Source organism: Anser brachyrhynchus (assembly GCF_964034855.1).
Source record: "Anser brachyrhynchus genome assembly, chromosome: 1".
In the NCBI taxonomy this organism is placed as follows: Eukaryota; Metazoa; Chordata; class Aves; order Anseriformes; family Anatidae; genus Anser; species Anser brachyrhynchus.
Window position 1 is genome coordinate 204,594,304 of NC_137694.1, and position 20,139 is coordinate 204,614,442.

Genomic DNA, 20,139 nt, shown 5'->3' on the forward strand with positions numbered 1-20,139 from the left:
GTTGCTGTCACTGTGCACCCCGTGTGTGCCAGGTCCCCCAGTGCTCCAGCCAAGGCAGATGCTGAGGATGCAGAGTCTGCAGGCTCTGCAGTGGGAGGAGGCACCCTGGGTCCTGTGGCCAAGGGAGCAGTTGGTGCCTTGCTCGTGGCTCCCCGGCTCATGGCTACAGCTTGTCTTAGGACTGCGGAAACCAGGGTCCGGGCTGTTTCATGCAGATCTTCATCACAGGCACTGGAGGCATGTTGGGCACGTCCCTGGCTCTCAACCATCACTGCAGTGCTGTGCTCGATGGGAGTGGGGCAGGCTGATGGCTTTGACTCTTGAGCCCCACGTGTCTGGGGAGGCGCTCTGTAGCCCTCGTCTTCCAAAGCAGGGGCTGATGGACAACTTGCTGGCCTGCTCTCTGACGGTTGTGTTGCGGTGGGAGGCATGCCGTGCCTCTCTGCCAGGCAAGCAGGCGATGTTTCAGTGTCCAATGAGCCAAGAGAGGCACTTGTTGGGGGTTCTGCTTATTGTGCTGCAGCCTCCCTGTGCGCGCTCCTGGCTGAGCTGCCCTCTTCCTGGGGAAAGGCCTGTGGGTCCTCAAAGAGGCTGGGGAACCTGGGGTTGATCCAGGACTTGAAGATGACAATCTCTTCCTCTTCATCCGAACCCACAGGACCACTTTCCTTCCTGCCCTGGCCCTGGCTTGTCTCATCCTTGCCACTCCACTGCCTGGCTTTGATGTGTATCTGTCCCTGCTGCCCTTGCTTCTCACCTCGGCCTGGACTGGCTGGTATAGGGGCTCAGCTGGCAGCCGTTGTTCCTGAACTTGCCTGGTGATGATGCCCTGGCAGAGCAGTCGTCACCTGCTGTCCATGTGTTTCTGGACTTCGACTGCTCTTGTTGGTGTCACTTTGCAACCTGTGTGTGCCAGGCCCTCCAGTGCTGCCAGTCGTTTGCCGTGTTCCCAGCTTTTAGCCATCGTCTTCGCCAGGACTTCAAACACGAGGGACTGTGCTGTGTCCCACAGTGCTGTGAAAGAGTCTGTGGGGCTGTGTGGGGCAGGGTGCCGGCTCTTCTTCAAATTTTGAGGCACTGCTGTGAGGAGAGGTGGTGTTCTGCGTCCTTTGTTCCTGGGAGGTCTGCCCAAGGGACAAAGCCTTGCCCCTCACTGCCTTGTCCCTGTCACCAGAGATGCACGGAAGAGGTGGCAGAAGCTCTTGGTGGCTGTGGGCCTCTGTGCCCAATGCCTTTGCCCTTCCTGCAGCTGAAGATGCAGAGGCTGTTGCTTGTAGAGGGGGCAGCTTGCAAGTGACCCTTTCAGATGATAATGTCTGTGCTGCAGGCACTTGCTTGGGTGCTGCTGCCTGAGTCGCTGCCTGCCTTGGGAAAGGCGGCATGGCTGGCAGATGGATTATCTCCTCCTGCCGCACCCCACTGTGTGGCAGTGTCTTCATGTCTCACAGCTTCTCCATCTGCAAGAGAATCGAGGGGAAAGGCCAAGTTACTTTGGTCATTTCTGCCATTCCTCTCCACGTCCCTGTAGAAGTGCTTTTGTGAGCTGCCCTGCAGTGGCCCCATTCATGCCCTGGCAGCTGACCATGCACAGCGGGGCTCGGCTTGCCAGGGTAATGCCCTGCCTGTCTCCTCCTGCAAGTGCTGCCTGCTCGTCGGAGGCTGCCAGGGCTGCCAAAGATGTTGCATCAAACCTTCCTGGGGCTCCCGACTCTGTGTGGCAGCTGCCAGTGTGACGCACGCTCTCTGGGCACGACCGCACTGGCTGCCTGTCCGCATGGAGGGACGATGGAGACAGCTCCTGGTTGCGGACAGCCAGGTTGAATTAGGCCACGCTGCTCTTTGTGCCTCTGGGCACAGAAATGCCAGGGCCCTGTGGGCTTTGGCTGTCCTGGGGGTCGGCTCTTCATGGAGAAACCCCAGGTTTGGGAATAACTGCGTCCAGGCCGGAGGTGCTCAGGGCCAGCTGGCCGGCTTGCTCCAGAACCGTTCTCCTCATCCTGGTGCTCTCCGTGCCGTCCCGTCACGCTGCTGTCCCTGTCTCGCTCCCTGAGCCTCACCTGGCGCTGCTCCTGTACGCTCTGCTGCTGGAACAGGTTGTATTTGCTTGAACTGGTTGCCCAGAGGGGTTGTGGAGCCTCCATCCTTGGAGATCTTCAGAAGCAGAATCCTCGGAATTGTGCGTAAAGGTAGTCCTTTGGGGAGAAAGAAAAGGAATTGGAAAAACAACCCAAAAACTAGCGAAAAAGAAAAAAAAAAAAAAAAAAAAGCAATGGTTAGATATTGTCTAATTGTCTGGCCTGAAAAGCCATTAAAAGGAACTTCACTATTTTGGCCACAATGCGGGTCTGATGGAAATTCCGGCTTTAAGTTTATATGTAAACAATAAGACTCCTTTTTTGGAGGAGGAATCAAGTTATGCTCCCTCTAATCCTAATATTGCACCGGAGGCAGCAGTAGCTGCACCAGCAAGGAAGTATATGTGTATGTGTTTGAGCCAAAGTATTGTTGTGAAGTGAGTGACTCCTCGAGGAACTCTGCCAGAGACAAAACAAAATAGTCTGGTTATTGTTCTAAGTGATATATCCTTGTAGCATGAATGAGAAGTTTAAGGGGCCTCTCTGCGTGATCGCGTGATTGTGCTGTGGGAGTGAGACGCAGCATCGCTGCGAAGCGAGCGCGGAGTTCCGATCCGTGAGAAGTCACTTCTTCTCGTGGAGCTGCTGCTGCAGTGAGAGGGGCTTTGCTTGTTTCTCCCACAGGGCCTGCAGCCAAGGCAGAGGCTGAGGAGGTACAGTCTACAGGCTCTGCTGTGGGAGGAGGCACCCTGTGCCCTGTGGCTGAGGGAGGAGTTGGATGAGCTGCACACTTCCTGGGGAAAGGCCTGTGAAGAGGACGCTGAAGCTGCTGCTTCAGAGAGAACAGCTTCCTTGGTGTCCCACGCAGGGCCTCCAGCCAAGGGAGAAGCCACTTCTCCTACTCGTGGTGCTGCTTCTGCACTGAGAGGGGCTTCACTGCTCTCCCCCACAGGGCCTCCAGCCAAGGCAGAGGCTGAGGGTGTACAGTCTACAGGCTCTGCTGTAGACAGTACATTGCTTCTTTCTTCTTTCACCAGCTCACTGGTGGCCCTACAAGAGAGATGCTGCCTTAGTGAACAGAGAGAGAAATGCCTCTTCCTGACAGGGCGGCTCCCGATACATTCCCTGTCAGCACTGGCGGCCATTTTGAAGTTCTGTTTTCCCCCCGAGCCACAAGCTGGCTGAGGCCTTGGGCTGTTCCCAGCATGGCTGTCAGTGATGGCGGGCGGCTTCTGGACCCAAGTGGCCTTTCTTTTACTTCGTACTGAAGGAAACCTTGCAGCGAGAGTGGCTTCGCTGGCTTCCGAAACAGGGCCTCCAGCCCAAGGAGAAGCCACTTCTTCTTCCTCTGGTGCTGCTGCTTGAGCAAGAGCGGCTTCACTGGCTTCTCCCACAGGGTCAGCAGCTCAGGGAGAATCCACGTCTCCTTCTCCTGGTGCTGCTTCTGCTGTGAGAGGGCCTTTGCTGGTCTCCCCCACAGGACCTCCAGCTAAAGCAGATGCTGAAGATTCACAGTCTACAGGCTCTGCTGTTAGAGGAATCACCCTGTGCCCTGTGGCCGAGGGAGCAGTTGGTGCCTTGATCGTGGCTCCCTGGATGATGGCTACAGAATGGAGTAGGACTGCAGAGACAATGATCTGGGCTGTTTCATACAGATATTCATCAGAGACACTGGAGGCATTTTGGCCATGTCCCTGGCTCTCAACCATCGCCAACGTGCTGTGCTCACTGGGGATGGGACAGGCTGATGGCTTTGAGTCTCGAGACACTGGAATGGGGGGAGGCGCTCTGTTCCCCTCATCTTCAAAAGCAGGGGCTGATGGAGGACTTGCTGGCCTGCTCTCCGCCGGTACTGTTGCAGTGAGAGGCGTGCTGTGCCTCCCTTCCCCTGGACCTTCTGCCAGGGGAGCAGCTGGTGGTGCAGTGTCCGTGGGCTCCAATGAGCCAAGAGAGGCGCTTGTTGGTTGTTCTGCTACTTCTACTGCAGCCTCCCTTTCCACACTGCTGAATGAGCTGCCCTCTTCCTGGGGAAAGGGCTGTGGTTCCTGGAAGAGGCTGGGGAACCTGGGGTTGATCTAGGAGTCGAAGATGATAATTTCTTCCTCTTCATCCCATCCCAAAGGACCGCTTTCTTTCCTGCCCTGGCTTGTTCCCTCGTTGCCGCTCCCCTACCTGGATTTGACATTTTGCTCTCTGTGTTGCCCTTGCTTCTCACCTCGGCCTGGACTGGCTGGTATAGGGGCTCAGCTGGCAGCCGTTGTTCCTGAACTTGCCTGGTGATGATGCCCTGGCAGAGCAGTCGTCACCTGCTGTCCATGTGTTTCTGGACTTCGACTGCTCTTGTTGGTGTCACTTTGCAACCTGTGTGTGCCAGGCCCCCCAGTGCTGCCAGTCGTTTGCCGTGTTCCCAGCTTTTAGCCATCGTCTTCGCCAGGACTTCAAACACGAGGGACTGTGCTGTGTCCCACAGTGCTGTGAAAGAGTCTGTGGGGCTGTGTGGGGCAGGGTGCTCACTCTTCTCAAATTCTGGGGCACTGCTGTGGGAAGAGGTGGTGTCCTGTGGCCTTTGATCCTGGGACGTCTGTCCAAGGGAGAAAGCATTGCCTCCCTCATGGCTCCCTCGTTGCAGGCAATGGCATTGCTAATGGCACTGAGGACGAAGATGTTTACTTGGTCTTCCATTTCTTTGGCAGGGGCTGCAGGGCTGTTTTTTGCACGGTGCTGACTCTTCTTCAAATTTTGGGGCACTGATGTGACGAGAGGTGATGTCCTGTGGCCTCTGCTTGTAAGTCCTCTGCCCAGGGCAAAAGCCTTGCCTCCCTCATAGATTCCTCGTTGCAGGCTACGGCACTGCTAATGCCCCTGGAGATGAAGGCCTTTACTGGGTCTTCTATGTCCTTGGCAGTGGCTGCAGGGCTTTTTTTTGGACGAGTGCTGACTCTTCTTCAAATTTTCGGGCACTGCTGTGAGGAGAGGTGATGTTTTGCAGCCTTTGCTCCTGGGGCCTCTGTCCAAGGGAGAAAGCGTTGCCTCCCTTATAGGTCTCTCGTTGCGGGCTATTGCATTGCTAAAGACACGGGAGACTAAGGCTTTTACCTGGTCTTCCATTTCTCTGGCACGTTCTGCAGGGCTGTTTTTGGCAGGGTGATGACTCTTCTTCAAATTTTGGGGCACTGTTGTTAGGAGAGGTGGTGTTGTGTGGCCTTTGCTCCTGGGACCTCTGCACAAAGCAGAAAGCTTTGGCTGCCTCGTGGCTCCCTCGTTGCAGGCTATGGCATTGCTAATGCCCCTGGAGACGGAGGCCTTTACTTGGCCTTCCATGTCCTCGGCAGGAGCTGCAGGGCTGCGTGGGGCAGGGTGCTAACTCTTCTTCCAATTTTGGGACATTGCTGTGCTGAGAGGTGGTGAGCGGTGGCTTTTGGCCCCGGGTTGCTCAGCTCACTGGTGGCCCTACAAGAGAGATGCTGCCTTAGTGAACAGAGATCGGAACGCCTCTCCCTGACTGGGCAGCTCCCGACCCATCCTCTGACAGCCCTGGCTGCCAGTTTGCAGTTCTGGTTTCCCGCTGTGCCACAAGCTGGCTGAGGCCTTGGGCTGTCCCCAGCCTGGCCGTCAGTGATGGCGGGCGACCTAGACCCAAGAGACCTTTCCTTTCCTTCGTACTGAAGGAAACCTTGCAGCGAGAGTGGCTTCGTGGCTTCCCACACAGGGCCTCCAGCCCAGGGAGAAGCCACTTCTTCTTCCTCTGGTGCTGCTGCTTGAGCAAGAGGGGCTTCATTGGCCTTCCCAGGAGGGCCTCCAGCTAAAGCAGATGCTGAGGATATAGACGCTGCAGGCTCTGCTGTGGAAGGAGGCACCCTGGGCCCTGTGGCCGAGGGAGATTTGTTGCCTTGCTCGTGGTTCCCTGGCTCGTGGCTACAGCATGGTGTAGGACTGCAGAGACGATGATCTGGGCTGTCATAAAGGTCTTCGTCACAGGCACTGCAGGCATGTTGGTCGCTTCCCTGGGTCTCAGCCATTGCCGCAGTGCTGTGCTCGCTGGGGAGGGGACAGGCTGATGGCTTTGAGTCCTGAGACACTGGTGTGGGGGGAGGCGCTCTGTAGCCCTCACCTTCTCAAGCAGGGGCTAACGGAGGACCTGCTGGCCTGCTCTCTGCCAGTTTTATTCCCGTGAGAGGCGTGCCGTACCTCTCTTCCCCTGGACATTCAGCCACGGAAGCAGCTGACGGTGCAGTGTCCGTGGGCTCCAGTGAGCCAAGAGAGGCGCTTGTCGGGTGTTCTGCTTCTTCTGCTGCAGCCTTGCAGTCTACGCTGCTGGGTGAACTGCCCTATGTGTGGGGAAAGGCCTGTGGGTCCTGGAAGAGGCTGGGGAGCCTGGGGTTGATCCAGGAGGTGAAGATGACCATTTCTTCCTCTTCATCCGAACCCACAGGACCACTTTCCTTCCTGCCCCAGCCCTGGCTTGTCGCCTTGTCGCCACTCCCCTGCCTGGGTTTGACATGTTGCTCTCTCTGTTGCCCTTGCTTCTCACCCCTGTCTGGGCTAGCTGGTGCCGGGTCTCTGCTTGCAGCCATTCTTCCTGCACATAGCCGGGGATCAGGCCCTGGCAGAGCAGTGGTCCACCTGCTCTCCGCGTCTGTCTGGACCCCGGCTGATCTTGTTGCTGTCACTGTGCACCCCGTGTGTGCCAGGTCCCCCAGTGCTCCAGCCAAGGCAGATGCTGAGGATGCAGAGTCTGCAGGCTCTGCAGTGGGAGGAGGCACCCTGGGTCCTGTGGCCAAGGGAGCAGTTGGTGCCTTGCTCGTGGCTCCCCGGCTCATGGCTACAGCTTGTCTTAGGACTGCGGAAACCAGGGTCCGGGCTGTTTCATGCAGATCTTCATCACAGGCACTGGAGGCATGTTGGGCACGTCCCTGGCTCTCAACCATCACTGCAGTGCTGTGCTCGATGGGAGTGGGGCAGGCTGATGGCTTTGACTCTTGAGCCCCACGTGTCTGGGGAGGCGCTCTGTAGCCCTCGTCTTCCAAAGCAGGGGCTGATGGACAACTTGCTGGCCTGCTCTCTGACGGTTGTGTTGCGGTGAGAGGCATGCCGTGCCTCTCTGCCAGGCAAGCAGGCGATGTTTCAGTGTCCAATGAGCCAAGAGAGGCACTTGTTGGGGGTTCTGCTTATTGTGCTGCAGCCTCCCTGTGCGCGCTCCTGGCTGAGCTGCCCTCTTCCTGGGGAAAGGCCTGTGGGTCCTCAAAGAGGCTGGGGAACCTGGGGTTGATCCAGGACTTGAAGATGACAATCTCTTCCTCTTCATCCGAACCCACAGGACCACTTTCCTTCCTGCCCTGGCCCTGGCTTGTCTCATCCTTGCCACTCCACTGCCTGGCTTTGATGTGTATCTGTCCCTGCTGCCCTTGCTTCTCACCTCGGCCTGGACTGGCTGGTATAGGGGCTCAGCTGGCAGCCGTTGTTCCTGAACTTGCCTGGTGATGATGCCCTGGCAGAGCAGTCGTCACCTGCTGTCCATGTGTTTCTGGACTTCGACTGCTCTTGTTGGTGTCACTTTGCAACCTGTGTGTGCCAGGCCCCCCAGTGCTGCCAGTCGTTTGCCGTGTTCCCAGCTTTTAGCCATCGTCTTCGCCAGGACTTCAAACACGAGGGACTGTGCTGTGTCCCACAGTGCTGTGAAAGAGTCTGTGGGGCTGTGTGGGGCAGGGTGCCGGCTCTTCTTCAAATTTTGAGGCACTGCTGTGAGGAGAGGTGGTGTTCTGCGTCCTTTGTTCCTGGGAGGTCTGCCCAAGGGACAAAGCCTTGCCCCTCACTGCCTTGTCCCTGTCACCAGAGATGCACGGAAGAGGTGGCAGAAGCTCTTGGTGGCTGTGGGCCTCTGTGCCCAATGCCTTTGCCCTTCCTGCAGCTGAAGATGCAGAGGCTGTTGCTTGTAGAGGGGGCAGCTTGCAAGTGACCCTTTCAGATGATAATGTCTGTGCTGCAGGCACTTGCTTGGGTGCTGCTGCCTGAGTCGCTGCCTGCCTTGGGAAAGGCGGCATGGCTGGCAGATGGATTATCTCCTCCTGCCGCACCCCACTGTGTGGCAGTGTCTTCATGTCTCACAGCTTCTCCATCTGCAAGAGAATCGAGGGGAAAGGCCAAGTTACTTTGGTCATTTCTGCCATTCCTCTCCACGTCCCTGTAGAAGTGCTTTTGTGAGCTGCCCTGCAGTGGCCCCATTCATGCCCTGGCAGCTGACCACGCACAGCGGGGCTCGGCTTGCCAGGGTAATGCCCTTCCTGTCTCCTCCTGCAAGTGCTGCCTGCTCGTCGGAGGCTGCCAGGGCTGCCAAAGATGTTGCATCAAACCTTCCTGGGGCTCCCGACTCTGTGTGGCAGCTGCCAGTGTGATGCACGCTCTCTGGGCACGACCGCACTGGCTGCCTGTCCGCATGGAGGGACGATGGAGACAGCTCCTGGTTGCGGACAGCCAGGTTGAATTAGGCCACGCTGCTCTTTGTGCCTCTGGGCACAGAAATGCCAGGGCCCTGTGGGCTTTGGCTGTCCTGGGGGTCGGCTCTTCATGGAGAAACCCCAGGTTTGGGAATAACTGCGTCCAGGCCGGAGGTGCTCAGGGCCAGCTGGCCGGCTTGCTCCAGAACCGTTCTCCTCATCCTGGTGCTCTCCGTGCCGTCCCGTCACGCTGCTGTCCCTGTCTCGCTCCCTGAGCCTCACCTGGCGCTGCTCCTGTACGCTCTGCTGCTGGAACAGGTTGTATTTGCTTGAACTGGTTGCCCAGAGGGGTTGTGGAGCCTCCATCCTTGGAGATCTTCAGAAGCAGAATCCTCGGAATTGTGCGTAAAGGTAGTCCTTTGGGGAGAAAGAAAAGGAATTGGAAAAACAACCCAAAAACTAGCGAAAAAGAAAAAAAAAAAAAAAAAAAAGCAATGGTTAGATATTGTCTAATTGTCTGGCCTGAAAAGCCATTAAAAGGAACTTCACTATTTTGGCCACAATGCGGGTCTGATGGAAATTCCGGCTTTAAGTTTATATGTAAACAATAAGACTCCTTTTTTGGAGGAGGAATCAAGTTATGCTCCCTCTAATCCTAATATTGCACCGGAGGCAGCAGTAGCTGCACCAGCAAGGAAGTATATGTGTATGTGTTTGAGCCAAAGTATTGTTGTGAAGTGAGTGACTCCTCGAGGAACTCTGCCAGAGACAAAACAAAATAGTCTGGTTATTGTTCTAAGTGATATATCCTTGTAGCATGAATGAGAAGTTTAAGGGGCCTCTCTGCGTGATCGCGTGATTGTGCTGTGGGAGTGAGACGCAGCATCGCTGCGAAGCGAGCGCGGAGTTCCGATCCGTGAGAAGTCACTTCTTCTCGTGGAGCTGCTGCTGCAGTGAGAGGGGCTTTGCTTGTTTCTCCCACAGGGCCTGCAGCCAAGGCAGAGGCTGAGGAGGTACAGTCTACAGGCTCTGCTGTGGGAGGAGGCACCCTGTGCCCTGTGGCTGAGGGAGGAGTTGGATGAGCTGCACACTTCCTGGGGAAAGGCCTGTGAAGAGGACGCTGAAGCTGCTGCTTCAGAGAGAACAGCTTCCTTGGTGTCCCACGCAGGGCCTCCAGCCGAGGGAGAAGCCACTTCTCCTACTCGTGGTGCTGCTTCTGCACTGAGAGGGGCTTCACTGCTCTCCCCCACAGGGCCTCCAGCCAAGGCAGAGGCTGAGGGTGTACAGTCTACAGGCTCTGCTGTAGACAGTACATTGCTTCTTTCTTCTTTCACCAGCTCACTGGTGGCCCTACAAGAGAGATGCTGCCTTAGTGAACAGAGAGAGAAATGCCTCTTCCTGACAGGGCGGCTCCCGATACATTCCCTGTCAGCACTGGCGGCCATTTTGAAGTTCTGTTTTCCCCCCGAGCCACAAGCTGGCTGAGGCCTTGGGCTGTTCCCAGCATGGCTGTCAGTGATGGCGGGCGGCTTCTGGACCCAAGTGGCCTTTCTTTTACTTCGTACTGAAGGAAACCTTGCAGCGAGAGTGGCTTCGCTGGCTTCCGAAACAGGGCCTCCAGCCCAAGGAGAAGCCACTTCTTCTTCCTCTGGTGCTGCTGCTTGAGCAAGAGCGGCTTCACTGGCTTCTCCCACAGGGTCAGCAGCTCAGGGAGAATCCACGTCTCCTTCTCCTGGTGCTGCTTCTGCTGTGAGAGGGCCTTTGCTGGTCTCCCCCACAGGACCTCCAGCTAAAGCAGATGCTGAAGATTCACAGTCTACAGGCTCTGCTGTTAGAGGAATCACCCTGTGCCCTGTGGCCGAGGGAGCAGTTGGTGCCTTGATCGTGGCTCCCTGGATGATGGCTACAGAATGGAGTAGGACTGCAGAGACAATGATCTGGGCTGTTTCATACAGATATTCATCAGAGACACTGGAGGCATTTTGGCCATGTCCCTGGCTCTCAACCATCGCCAACGTGCTGTGCTCACTGGGGATGGGACAGGCTGATGGCTTTGAGTCTCGAGACACTGGAATGGGGGGAGGCGCTCTGTTCCCCTCATCTTCAAAAGCAGGGGCTGATGGAGGACTTGCTGGCCTGCTCTCCGCCGGTACTGTTGCAGTGAGAGGCGTGCTGTGCCTCCCTTCCCCTGGACCTTCTGCCAGGGGAGCAGCTGGTGGTGCAGTGTCCGTGGGCTCCAATGAGCCAAGAGAGGCGCTTGTTGGTTGTTCTGCTACTTCTACTGCAGCCTCCCTTTCCACACTGCTGAATGAGCTGCCCTCTTCCTGGGGAAAGGGCTGTGGTTCCTGGAAGAGGCTGGGGAACCTGGGGTTGATCTAGGAGTCGAAGATGATAATTTCTTCCTCTTCATCCCATCCCAAAGGACCGCTTTCTTTCCTGCCCTGGCTTGTTCCCTCGTTGCCGCTCCCCTACCTGGATTTGACATTTTGCTCTCTGTGTTGCCCTTGCTTCTCACCTCGGCCTGGACTGGCTGGTATAGGGGCTCAGCTGGCAGCCGTTGTTCCTGAACTTGCCTGGTGATGATGCCCTGGCAGAGCAGTCGTCACCTGCTGTCCATGTGTTTCTGGACTTCGACTGCTCTTGTTGGTGTCACTTTGCAACCTGTGTGTGCCAGGCCCCCCAGTGCTGCCAGTCGTTTGCCGTGTTCCCAGCTTTTAGCCATCGTCTTCGCCAGGACTTCAAACACGAGGGACTGTGCTGTGTCCCACAGTGCTGTGAAAGAGTCTGTGGGGCTGTGTGGGGCAGGGTGCTCACTCTTCTCAAATTCTGGGGCACTGCTGTGGGAAGAGGTGGTGTCCTGTGGCCTTTGATCCTGGGACGTCTGTCCAAGGGAGAAAGCATTGCCTCCCTCATGGCTCCCTCGTTGCAGGCAATGGCATTGCTAATGGCACTGAGGACGAAGATGTTTACTTGGTCTTCCATTTCTTTGGCAGGGGCTGCAGGGCTGTTTTTTGCACGGTGCTGACTCTTCTTCAAATTTTGGGGCACTGATGTGACGAGAGGTGATGTCCTGTGGCCTCTGCTTGTAAGTCCTCTGCCCAGGGCAAAAGCCTTGCCTCCCTCATAGATTCCTCGTTGCAGGCTACGGCACTGCTAATGCCCCTGGAGATGAAGGCCTTTACTGGGTCTTCTATGTCCTTGGCAGTGGCTGCAGGGCTTTTTTTTGGACGAGTGCTGACTCTTCTTCAAATTTTCGGGCACTGCTGTGAGGAGAGGTGATGTTTTGCAGCCTTTGCTCCTGGGGCCTCTGTCCAAGGGAGAAAGCGTTGCCTCCCTTATAGGTCTCTCGTTGCGGGCTATTGCATTGCTAAAGACACGGGAGACTAAGGCTTTTACCTGGTCTTCCATTTCTCTGGCACGTTCTGCAGGGCTGTTTTTGGCAGGGTGATGACTCTTCTTCAAATTTTGGGGCACTGTTGTTAGGAGAGGTGGTGTTGTGTGGCCTTTGCTCCTGGGACCTCTGCACAAAGCAGAAAGCTTTGGCTGCCTCGTGGCTCCCTCGTTGCAGGCTATGGCATTGCTAATGCCCCTGGAGACGGAGGCCTTTACTTGGCCTTCCATGTCCTCGGCAGGAGCTGCAGGGCTGCGTGGGGCAGGGTGCTAACTCTTCTTCCAATTTTGGGACATTGCTGTGCTGAGAGGTGGTGAGCGGTGGCTTTTGGCCCCGGGTTGCTCAGCTCACTGGTGGCCCTACAAGAGAGATGCTGCCTTAGTGAACAGAGATCGGAACGCCTCTCCCTGACTGGGCAGCTCCCGACCCATCCTCTGACAGCCCTGGCTGCCAGTTTGCAGTTCTGGTTTCCCGCTGTGCCACAAGCTGGCTGAGGCCTTGGGCTGTCCCCAGCCTGGCCGTCAGTGATGGCGGGCGACCTAGACCCAAGAGACCTTTCCTTTCCTTCGTACTGAAGGAAACCTTGCAGCGAGAGTGGCTTCGTGGCTTCCCACACAGGGCCTCCAGCCCAGGGAGAAGCCACTTCTTCTTCCTCTGGTGCTGCTGCTTGAGCAAGAGGGGCTTCATTGGCCTTCCCAGGAGGGCCTCCAGCTAAAGCAGATGCTGAGGATATAGACGCTGCAGGCTCTGCTGTGGAAGGAGGCACCCTGGGCCCTGTGGCCGAGGGAGATTTGTTGCCTTGCTCGTGGTTCCCTGGCTCGTGGCTACAGCATGGTGTAGGACTGCAGAGACGATGATCTGGGCTGTCATAAAGGTCTTCGTCACAGGCACTGCAGGCATGTTGGTCGCTTCCCTGGGTCTCAGCCATTGCCGCAGTGCTGTGCTCGCTGGGGAGGGGACAGGCTGATGGCTTTGAGTCCTGAGACACTGGTGTGGGGGGAGGCGCTCTGTAGCCCTCACCTTCTCAAGCAGGGGCTAACGGAGGACCTGCTGGCCTGCTCTCTGCCAGTTTTATTCCCGTGAGAGGCGTGCCGTACCTCTCTTCCCCTGGACATTCAGCCACGGAAGCAGCTGACGGTGCAGTGTCCGTGGGCTCCAGTGAGCCAAGAGAGGCGCTTGTCGGGTGTTCTGCTTCTTCTGCTGCAGCCTTGCAGTCTACGCTGCTGGGTGAACTGCCCTATGTGTGGGGAAAGGCCTGTGGGTCCTGGAAGAGGCTGGGGAGCCTGGGGTTGATCCAGGAGGTGAAGATGACCATTTCTTCCTCTTCATCCGAACCCACAGGACCACTTTCCTTCCTGCCCCAGCCCTGGCTTGTCGCCTTGTCGCCACTCCCCTGCCTGGGTTTGACATGTTGCTCTCTCTGTTGCCCTTGCTTCTCACCCCTGTCTGGGCTAGCTGGTGCCGGGTCTCTGCTTGCAGCCATTCTTCCTGCACATAGCCGGGGATCAGGCCCTGGCAGAGCAGTGGTCCACCTGCTCTCCGCGTCTGTCTGGACCCCGGCTGATCTTGTTGCTGTCACTGTGCACCCCGTGTGTGCCAGGTCCCCCAGTGCTCCAGCCAAGGCAGATGCTGAGGATGCAGAGTCTGCAGGCTCTGCAGTGGGAGGAGGCACCCTGGGTCCTGTGGCCAAGGGAGCAGTTGGTGCCTTGCTCGTGGCTCCCCGGCTCATGGCTACAGCTTGTCTTAGGACTGCGGAAACCAGGGTCCGGGCTGTTTCATGCAGATCTTCATCACAGGCACTGGAGGCATGTTGGGCACGTCCCTGGCTCTCAACCATCACTGCAGTGCTGTGCTCGATGGGAGTGGGGCAGGCTGATGGCTTTGACTCTTGAGCCCCACGTGTCTGGGGAGGCGCTCTGTAGCCCTCGTCTTCCAAAGCAGGGGCTGATGGACAACTTGCTGGCCTGCTCTCTGACGGTTGTGTTGCGGTGAGAGGCATGCCGTGCCTCTCTGCCAGGCAAGCAGGCGATGTTTCAGTGTCCAATGAGCCAAGAGAGGCACTTGTTGGGGGTTCTGCTTATTGTGCTGCAGCCTCCCTGTGCGCGCTCCTGGCTGAGCTGCCCTCTTCCTGGGGAAAGGCCTGTGGGTCCTCAAAGAGGCTGGGGAACCTGGGGTTGATCCAGGACTTGAAGATGACAATCTCTTCCTCTTCATCCGAACCCACAGGACCACTTTCCTTCCTGCCCTGGCCCTGGCTTGTCTCATCCTTGCCACTCCACTGCCTGGCTTTCATGTGTATCTGTCCCTGCTGCCCTTGCTTCTCACCTCGGCCTGGACTGGCTGGTATAGGGGCTCAGCTGGCAGCCGTTGTTCCTGAACTTGCCTGGTGATGATGCCCTGGCAGAGCAGTCGTCACCTGCTGTCCATGTGTTTCTGGACTTCGACTGCTCTTGTTGGTGTCACTTTGCAACCTGTGTGTGCCAGGCCCCCCAGTGCTGCCAGTCGTTTGCCGTGTTCCCAGCTTTTAGCCATCGTCTTCGCCAGGACTTCAAACACGAGGGACTGTGCTGTGTCCCACAGTGCTGTGAAAGAGTCTGTGGGGCTGTGTGGGGCAGGGTGCCGGCTCTTCTTCAAATTTTGAGGCACTGCTGTGAGGAGAGGTGGTGTTCTGCGTCCTTTGTTCCTGGGAGGTCTGCCCAAGGGACAAAGCCTTGCCCCTCACTGCCTTGTCCCTGTCACCAGAGATGCACGGAAGAGGTGGCAGAAGCTCTTGGTGGCTGTGGGCCTCTGTGCCCAATGCCTTTGCCCTTCCTGCAGCTGAAGATGCAGAGGCTGTTGCTTGTAGAGGGGGCAGCTTGCAAGTGACCCTTTCAGATGATAATGTCTGTGCTGCAGGCACTTGCTTGGGTGCTGCTGCCTGAGTCGCTGCCTGCCTTGGGAAAGGCGGCATGGCTGGCAGATGGATTATCTCCTCCTGCCGCACCCCACTGTGTGGCAGTGTCTTCATGTCTCACAGCTTCTCCATCTGCAAGAGAATCGAGGGGAAAGGCCAAGTTACTTTGGTCATTTCTGCCATTCCTCTCCACGTCCCTGTAGAAGTGCTTTTGTGAGCTGCCCTGCAGTGGCCCCATTCATGCCCTGGCAGCTGACCACGCACAGCGGGGCTCGGCTTGCCAGGGTAATGCCCTTCCTGTCTCCTCCTGCAAGTGCTGCCTGCTCGTCGGAGGCTGCCAGGGCTGCCAAAGATGTTGCATCAAACCTTCCTGGGGCTCCCGACTCTGTGTGGCAGCTGCCAGTGTGATGCACGCTCTCTGGGCACGACCGCACTGGCTGCCTGTCCGCATGGAGGGACGATGGAGACAGCTCCTGGTTGCGGACAGCCAGGTTGAATTAGGCCACGCTGCTCTTTGTGCCTCTGGGCACAGAAATGCCAGGGCCCTGTGGGCTTTGGCTGTCCTGGGGGTTGGCTCTTCATGGAGAAACCCCAGGTTTGGGAATAACTGCGTCCAGGCCGGAGGTGCTCAGGGCCAGCTGGCCGGCTTGCTCCAGAACCGTTCTCCTCATCCTGGTGCTCTCCGTGCCGTCCCGTCACGCTGCTGTCCCTGTCTCGCTCCCTGAGCCTCACCTGGCGCTGCTCCTGTACGCTCTGCTGCTGGAACAGGTTGTATTTGCTTGAACTGGTTGCCCAGAGGGGTTGTGGAGCCTCCATCCTTGGAGATCTTCAGAAGCAGAATCCTCGGAATTGTGCGTAAAGGTAGTCCTTTGGGGAGAAAGAAAAGGAATTGGAAAAACAACCCAAAAACTAGCGAAAAAGAAAAAAAAAAAAAAAAAAAAGCAATGGTTAGATATTGTCTAATTGTCTGGCCTGAAAAGCCATTAAAAGGAACTTCACTATTTTGGCCACAATGCGGGTCTGATGGAAATTCCGGCTTTAAGTTTATATGTAAACAATAAGACTCCTTTTTTGGAGGAGGAATCAAGTTATGCTCCCTCTAATCCTAATATTGCACCGGAGGCAGCAGTAGCTGCACCAGCAAGGAAGTATATGTGTATGTGTTTGAGCCAAAGTATTGTTGTGAAGTGAGTGACTCCTCGAGGAACTCTGCCAGAGACAAAACAAAATAGTCTGGTTATTGTTCTAAGTGATATATCCTTGTAGCATGAATGAGAAGTTTAAGGGGCCTCTCTGCGTGATCGCGTGATTGTGCTGTGGGAGTGAGACGCAGCATCGCTGCGAAGCGAGCGCGGAGTTCCGATCCGTGAGAAGTCACTTCTTCTCGTGGAGCTGCTGCTGCAGTGAGAGGGGCTTTGCTTGTTTCTCCCACAGGGCCTGCAGCCAAGGCAGAGGCTGAGGAGGTACAGTCTACAGGCTCTGCTGTGGGAGGAGGCACCCTGTGCCCTGTGGCTGAGGGAGGAGTTGGATGAGCTGCACACTTCCTGGGGAAAGGCCTGTGAAGAGGACGCTGAAGCTGCTGCTTCAGAGAGAACAGCTTCCTTGGTGTCCCACGCAGGGCCTCCAGCCGAGGGAGAAGCCACTTCTCCTACTCGTGGTGCTGCTTCTGCACTGAGAGGGGCTTCACTGCTCTCCCCCACAGGGCCTCCAGCCAAGGCAGAGGCTGAGGGTGTACAGTCTACACGCTCTGCTGTAGACAGTACATTGCTTCTTTCTTCTTTCACCAGCTCACTGGTGGCCCTACAAGAGAGATGCTGCCTTAGTGAACAGAGAGAGAAATGCCTCTTCCTGACAGGGCGGCTCCCGATACATTCCCTGTCAGCACTGGCGGCCATTTTGAAGTTCTGTTTTCCCCCCGAGCCACAAGCTGGCTGAGGCCTTGGGCTGTTCCCAGCATGGCTGTCAGTGATGGCGGGCGGCTTCTGGACCCAAGTGGCCTTTCTTTTACTTCGTACTGAAGGAAACCTTGCAGCGAGAGTGGCTTCGCTGGCTTCCGAAACAGGGCCTCCAGCCCAAGGACAAGCCACTTCTTCTTCCTCTGGTGCTGCTGCTTGAGCAAGAGCGGCTTCACTGGCTTCTCCCACAGGGTCAGCAGCTCAGGGAGAATCCACGTCTCCTTCTCCTGGTGCTGCTTCTGCTGTGAGAGGGCCTTTGCTGGTCTCCCCCACAGGACCTCCAGCTAAAGCAGATGCTGAAGATTCACAGTCTACAGGCTCTGCTGTTAGAGGAATCACCCTGTGCCCTGTGGCCGAGGGAGCAGTTGGTGCCTTGATCGTGGCTCCCTGGATGATGGCTACAGAATGGAGTAGGACTGCAGAGACAATGATCTGGGCTGTTTCATACAGATATTCATCAGAGACACTGGAGGCATTTTGGCCATGTCCCTGGCTCTCAACCATCGCCAACGTGCTGTGCTCACTGGGGATGGGACAGGCTGATGGCTTTGAGTCTCGAGACACTGGAATGGGGGGAGGCGCTCTGTTCCCCTCATCTTCAAAAGCAGGGGCTGATGGAGGACTTGCTGGCCTGCTCTCCGCCGGTACTGTTGCAGTGAGAGGCGTGCTGTGCCTCCCTTCCCCTGGACCTTCTGCCAGGGGAGCAGCTGGTGGTGCAGTGTCCGTGGGCTCCAATGAGCCAAGAGAGGCGCTTGTTGGTTGTTCTGCTACTTCTACTGCAGCCTCCCTGTCCACACTGCTGAATGAGCTGCCCTCTTCCTGGGGAAAGGGCTGTGGTTCCTGGAAGAGGCTGGGGAACCTGGGGTTGATCTAGGAGTCGAAGATGATAATTTCTTCCTCTTCATCCCATCCCAAAGGACCGCTTTCTTTCCTGCCCTGGCTTGTTCCCTCGTTGCCGCTCCCCTACCTGGATTTGACATTTTGCTCTCTGTGTTGCCCTTGCTTCTCACCTCGGCCTGGACTGGCTGGTATAGGGGCTCAGCTGGCAGCCGTTGTTCCTGAACTTGCCTGGTGATGATGCCCTGGCAGAGCAGTCGTCACCTGCTGTCCATGTGTTTCTGGACTTCGACTGCTCTTGTTGGTGTCACTTTGCAACCTGTGTGTGCCAGGCCCCCCAGTGCTGCCAGTCGTTTGCCGTGTTCCCAGCTTTTAGCCATCGTCTTCGCCAGGACTTCAAACACGAGGGACTGTGCTGTGTCCCACAGTGCTGTGAAAGAGTCTGTGGGGCTGTGTGGGGCAGGGTGCTCACTCTTCTCAAATTCTGGGGCACTGCTGTGGGAAGAGGTGGTGTCCTGTGGCCTTTGATCCTGGGACGTCTGTCCAAGGGAGAAAGCATTGCCTCCCTCATGGCTCCCTCGTTGCAGGCAATGGCATTGCTAATGGCACTGAGGACGAAGATGTTTACTTGGTCTTCCATTTCTTTGGCAGGGGCTGCAGGGCTGTTTTTTGCACGGTGCTGACTCTTCTTCAAATTTTGGGGCACTGATGTGACGAGAGGTGATGTCCTGTGGCCTCTGCTTGTAAGTCCTCTGCCCAGGGCAAAAGCCTTGCCTCCCTCATAGATTCCTCGTTGCAGGCTACGGCACTGCTAATGCCCCTGGAGATGAAGGCCTTTACTGGGTCTTCTATGTCCTTGGCAGTGGCTGCAGGGCTTTTTTTTGGACGAGTGCTGACTCTTCTTCAAATTTTCGGGCACTGCTGTGAGGAGAGGTGATGTTTTGCAGCCTTTGCTCCTGGGGCCTCTGTCCAAGGGAGAAAGCGTTGCCTCCCTTATAGGTCTCTCGTTGCGGGCTATTGCATTGCTAAAGACACGGGAGACTAAGGCTTTTACCTGGTCTTCCATTTCTCTGGCACGTTCTGCAGGGCTGTTTTTGGCAGGGTGATGACTCTTCTTCAAATTTTGGGGCACTGTTGTTAGGAGAGGTGGTGTTGTGTGGCCTTTGCTCCTGGGACCTCTGCACAAAGCAGAAAGCTTTGGCTGCCTCGTGGCTCCCTCGTTGCAGGCTATGGCATTGCTAATGCCCCTGGAGACGGAGGCCTTTACTTGGCCTTCCATGTCCTCGGCAGGAGCTGCAGGGCTGCGTGGGGCAGGGTGCTAACTCTTCTTCCAATTTTGGGACATTGCTGTGCTGAGAGGTGGTGAGCGGTGGCTTTTGGCCCCGGGTTGCTCAGCTCACTGGTGGCCCTACAAGAGAGATGCTGCCTTAGTGAACAGAGATCGGAACGCCTCTCCCTGACTGGGCAGCTCCCGACCCATCCTCTGACAGCCCTGGCTGCCAGTTTGCAGTTCTGGTTTCCCGCTGTGCCACAAGCTGGCTGAGGCCTTGGGCTGTCCCCAGCCTGGCCGTCAGTGATGGCGGGCGACCTAGACCCAAGAGACCTTTCCTTTCCTTCGTACTGAAGGAAACCTTGCAGCGAGAGTGGCTTCGTGGCTTCCCACACAGGGCCTCCAGCCCAGGGAGAAGCCACTTCTTCTTCCTCTGGTGCTGCTGCTTGAGCAAGAGGGGCTTCATTGGCCTTCCCAGGAGGGCCTCCAGCTAAAGCAGATGCTGAGGATATAGACGCTGCAGGCTCTGCTGTGGAAGGAGGCACCCTGGGCCCTGTGGCCGAGGGAGATTTGTTGCCTTGCTCGTGGTTCCCTGGCTCGTGGCTACAGCATGGTGTAGGACTGCAGAGACGATGATCTGGGCTGTCATAAAGGTCTTCGTCACAGGCACTGCAGGCATGTTGGTCGCTTCCCTGGGTCTCAGCCATTGCCGCAGTGCTGTGCTCGCTGGGGAGGGGACAGGCTGATGGCTTTGAGTCCTGAGACACTGGTGTGGGGGGAGGCGCTCTGTAGCCCTCACCTTCTCAAGCAGGGGCTAACGGAGGACCTGCTGGCCTGCTCTCTGCCAGTTTTATTCCCGTGAGAGGCGTGCCGTACCTCTCTTCCCCTGGACATTCAGCCACGGAAGCAGCTGACGGTGCAGTGTCCGTGGGCTCCAGTGAGCCAAGAGAGGCGCTTGTCGGGTGTTCTGCTTCTTCTGCTGCAGCCTTGCAGTCTACGCTGCTGGGTGAACTGCCCTATGTGTGGGGAAAGGCCTGTGGGTCCTGGAAGAGGCTGGGGAGCCTGGGGTTGATCCAGGAGGTGAAGATGACCATTTCTTCCTCTTCATCCGAACCCACAGGACCACTTTCCTTCCTGCCCCAGCCCTGGCTTGTCGCCTTGTCGCCACTCCCCTGCCTGGGTTTGACATGTTGCTCTCTCTGTTGCCCTTGCTTCTCACCCCTGTCTGGGCTAGCTGGTGCCGGGTCTCTGCTTGCAGCCATTCTTCCTGCACATAGCCGGGGA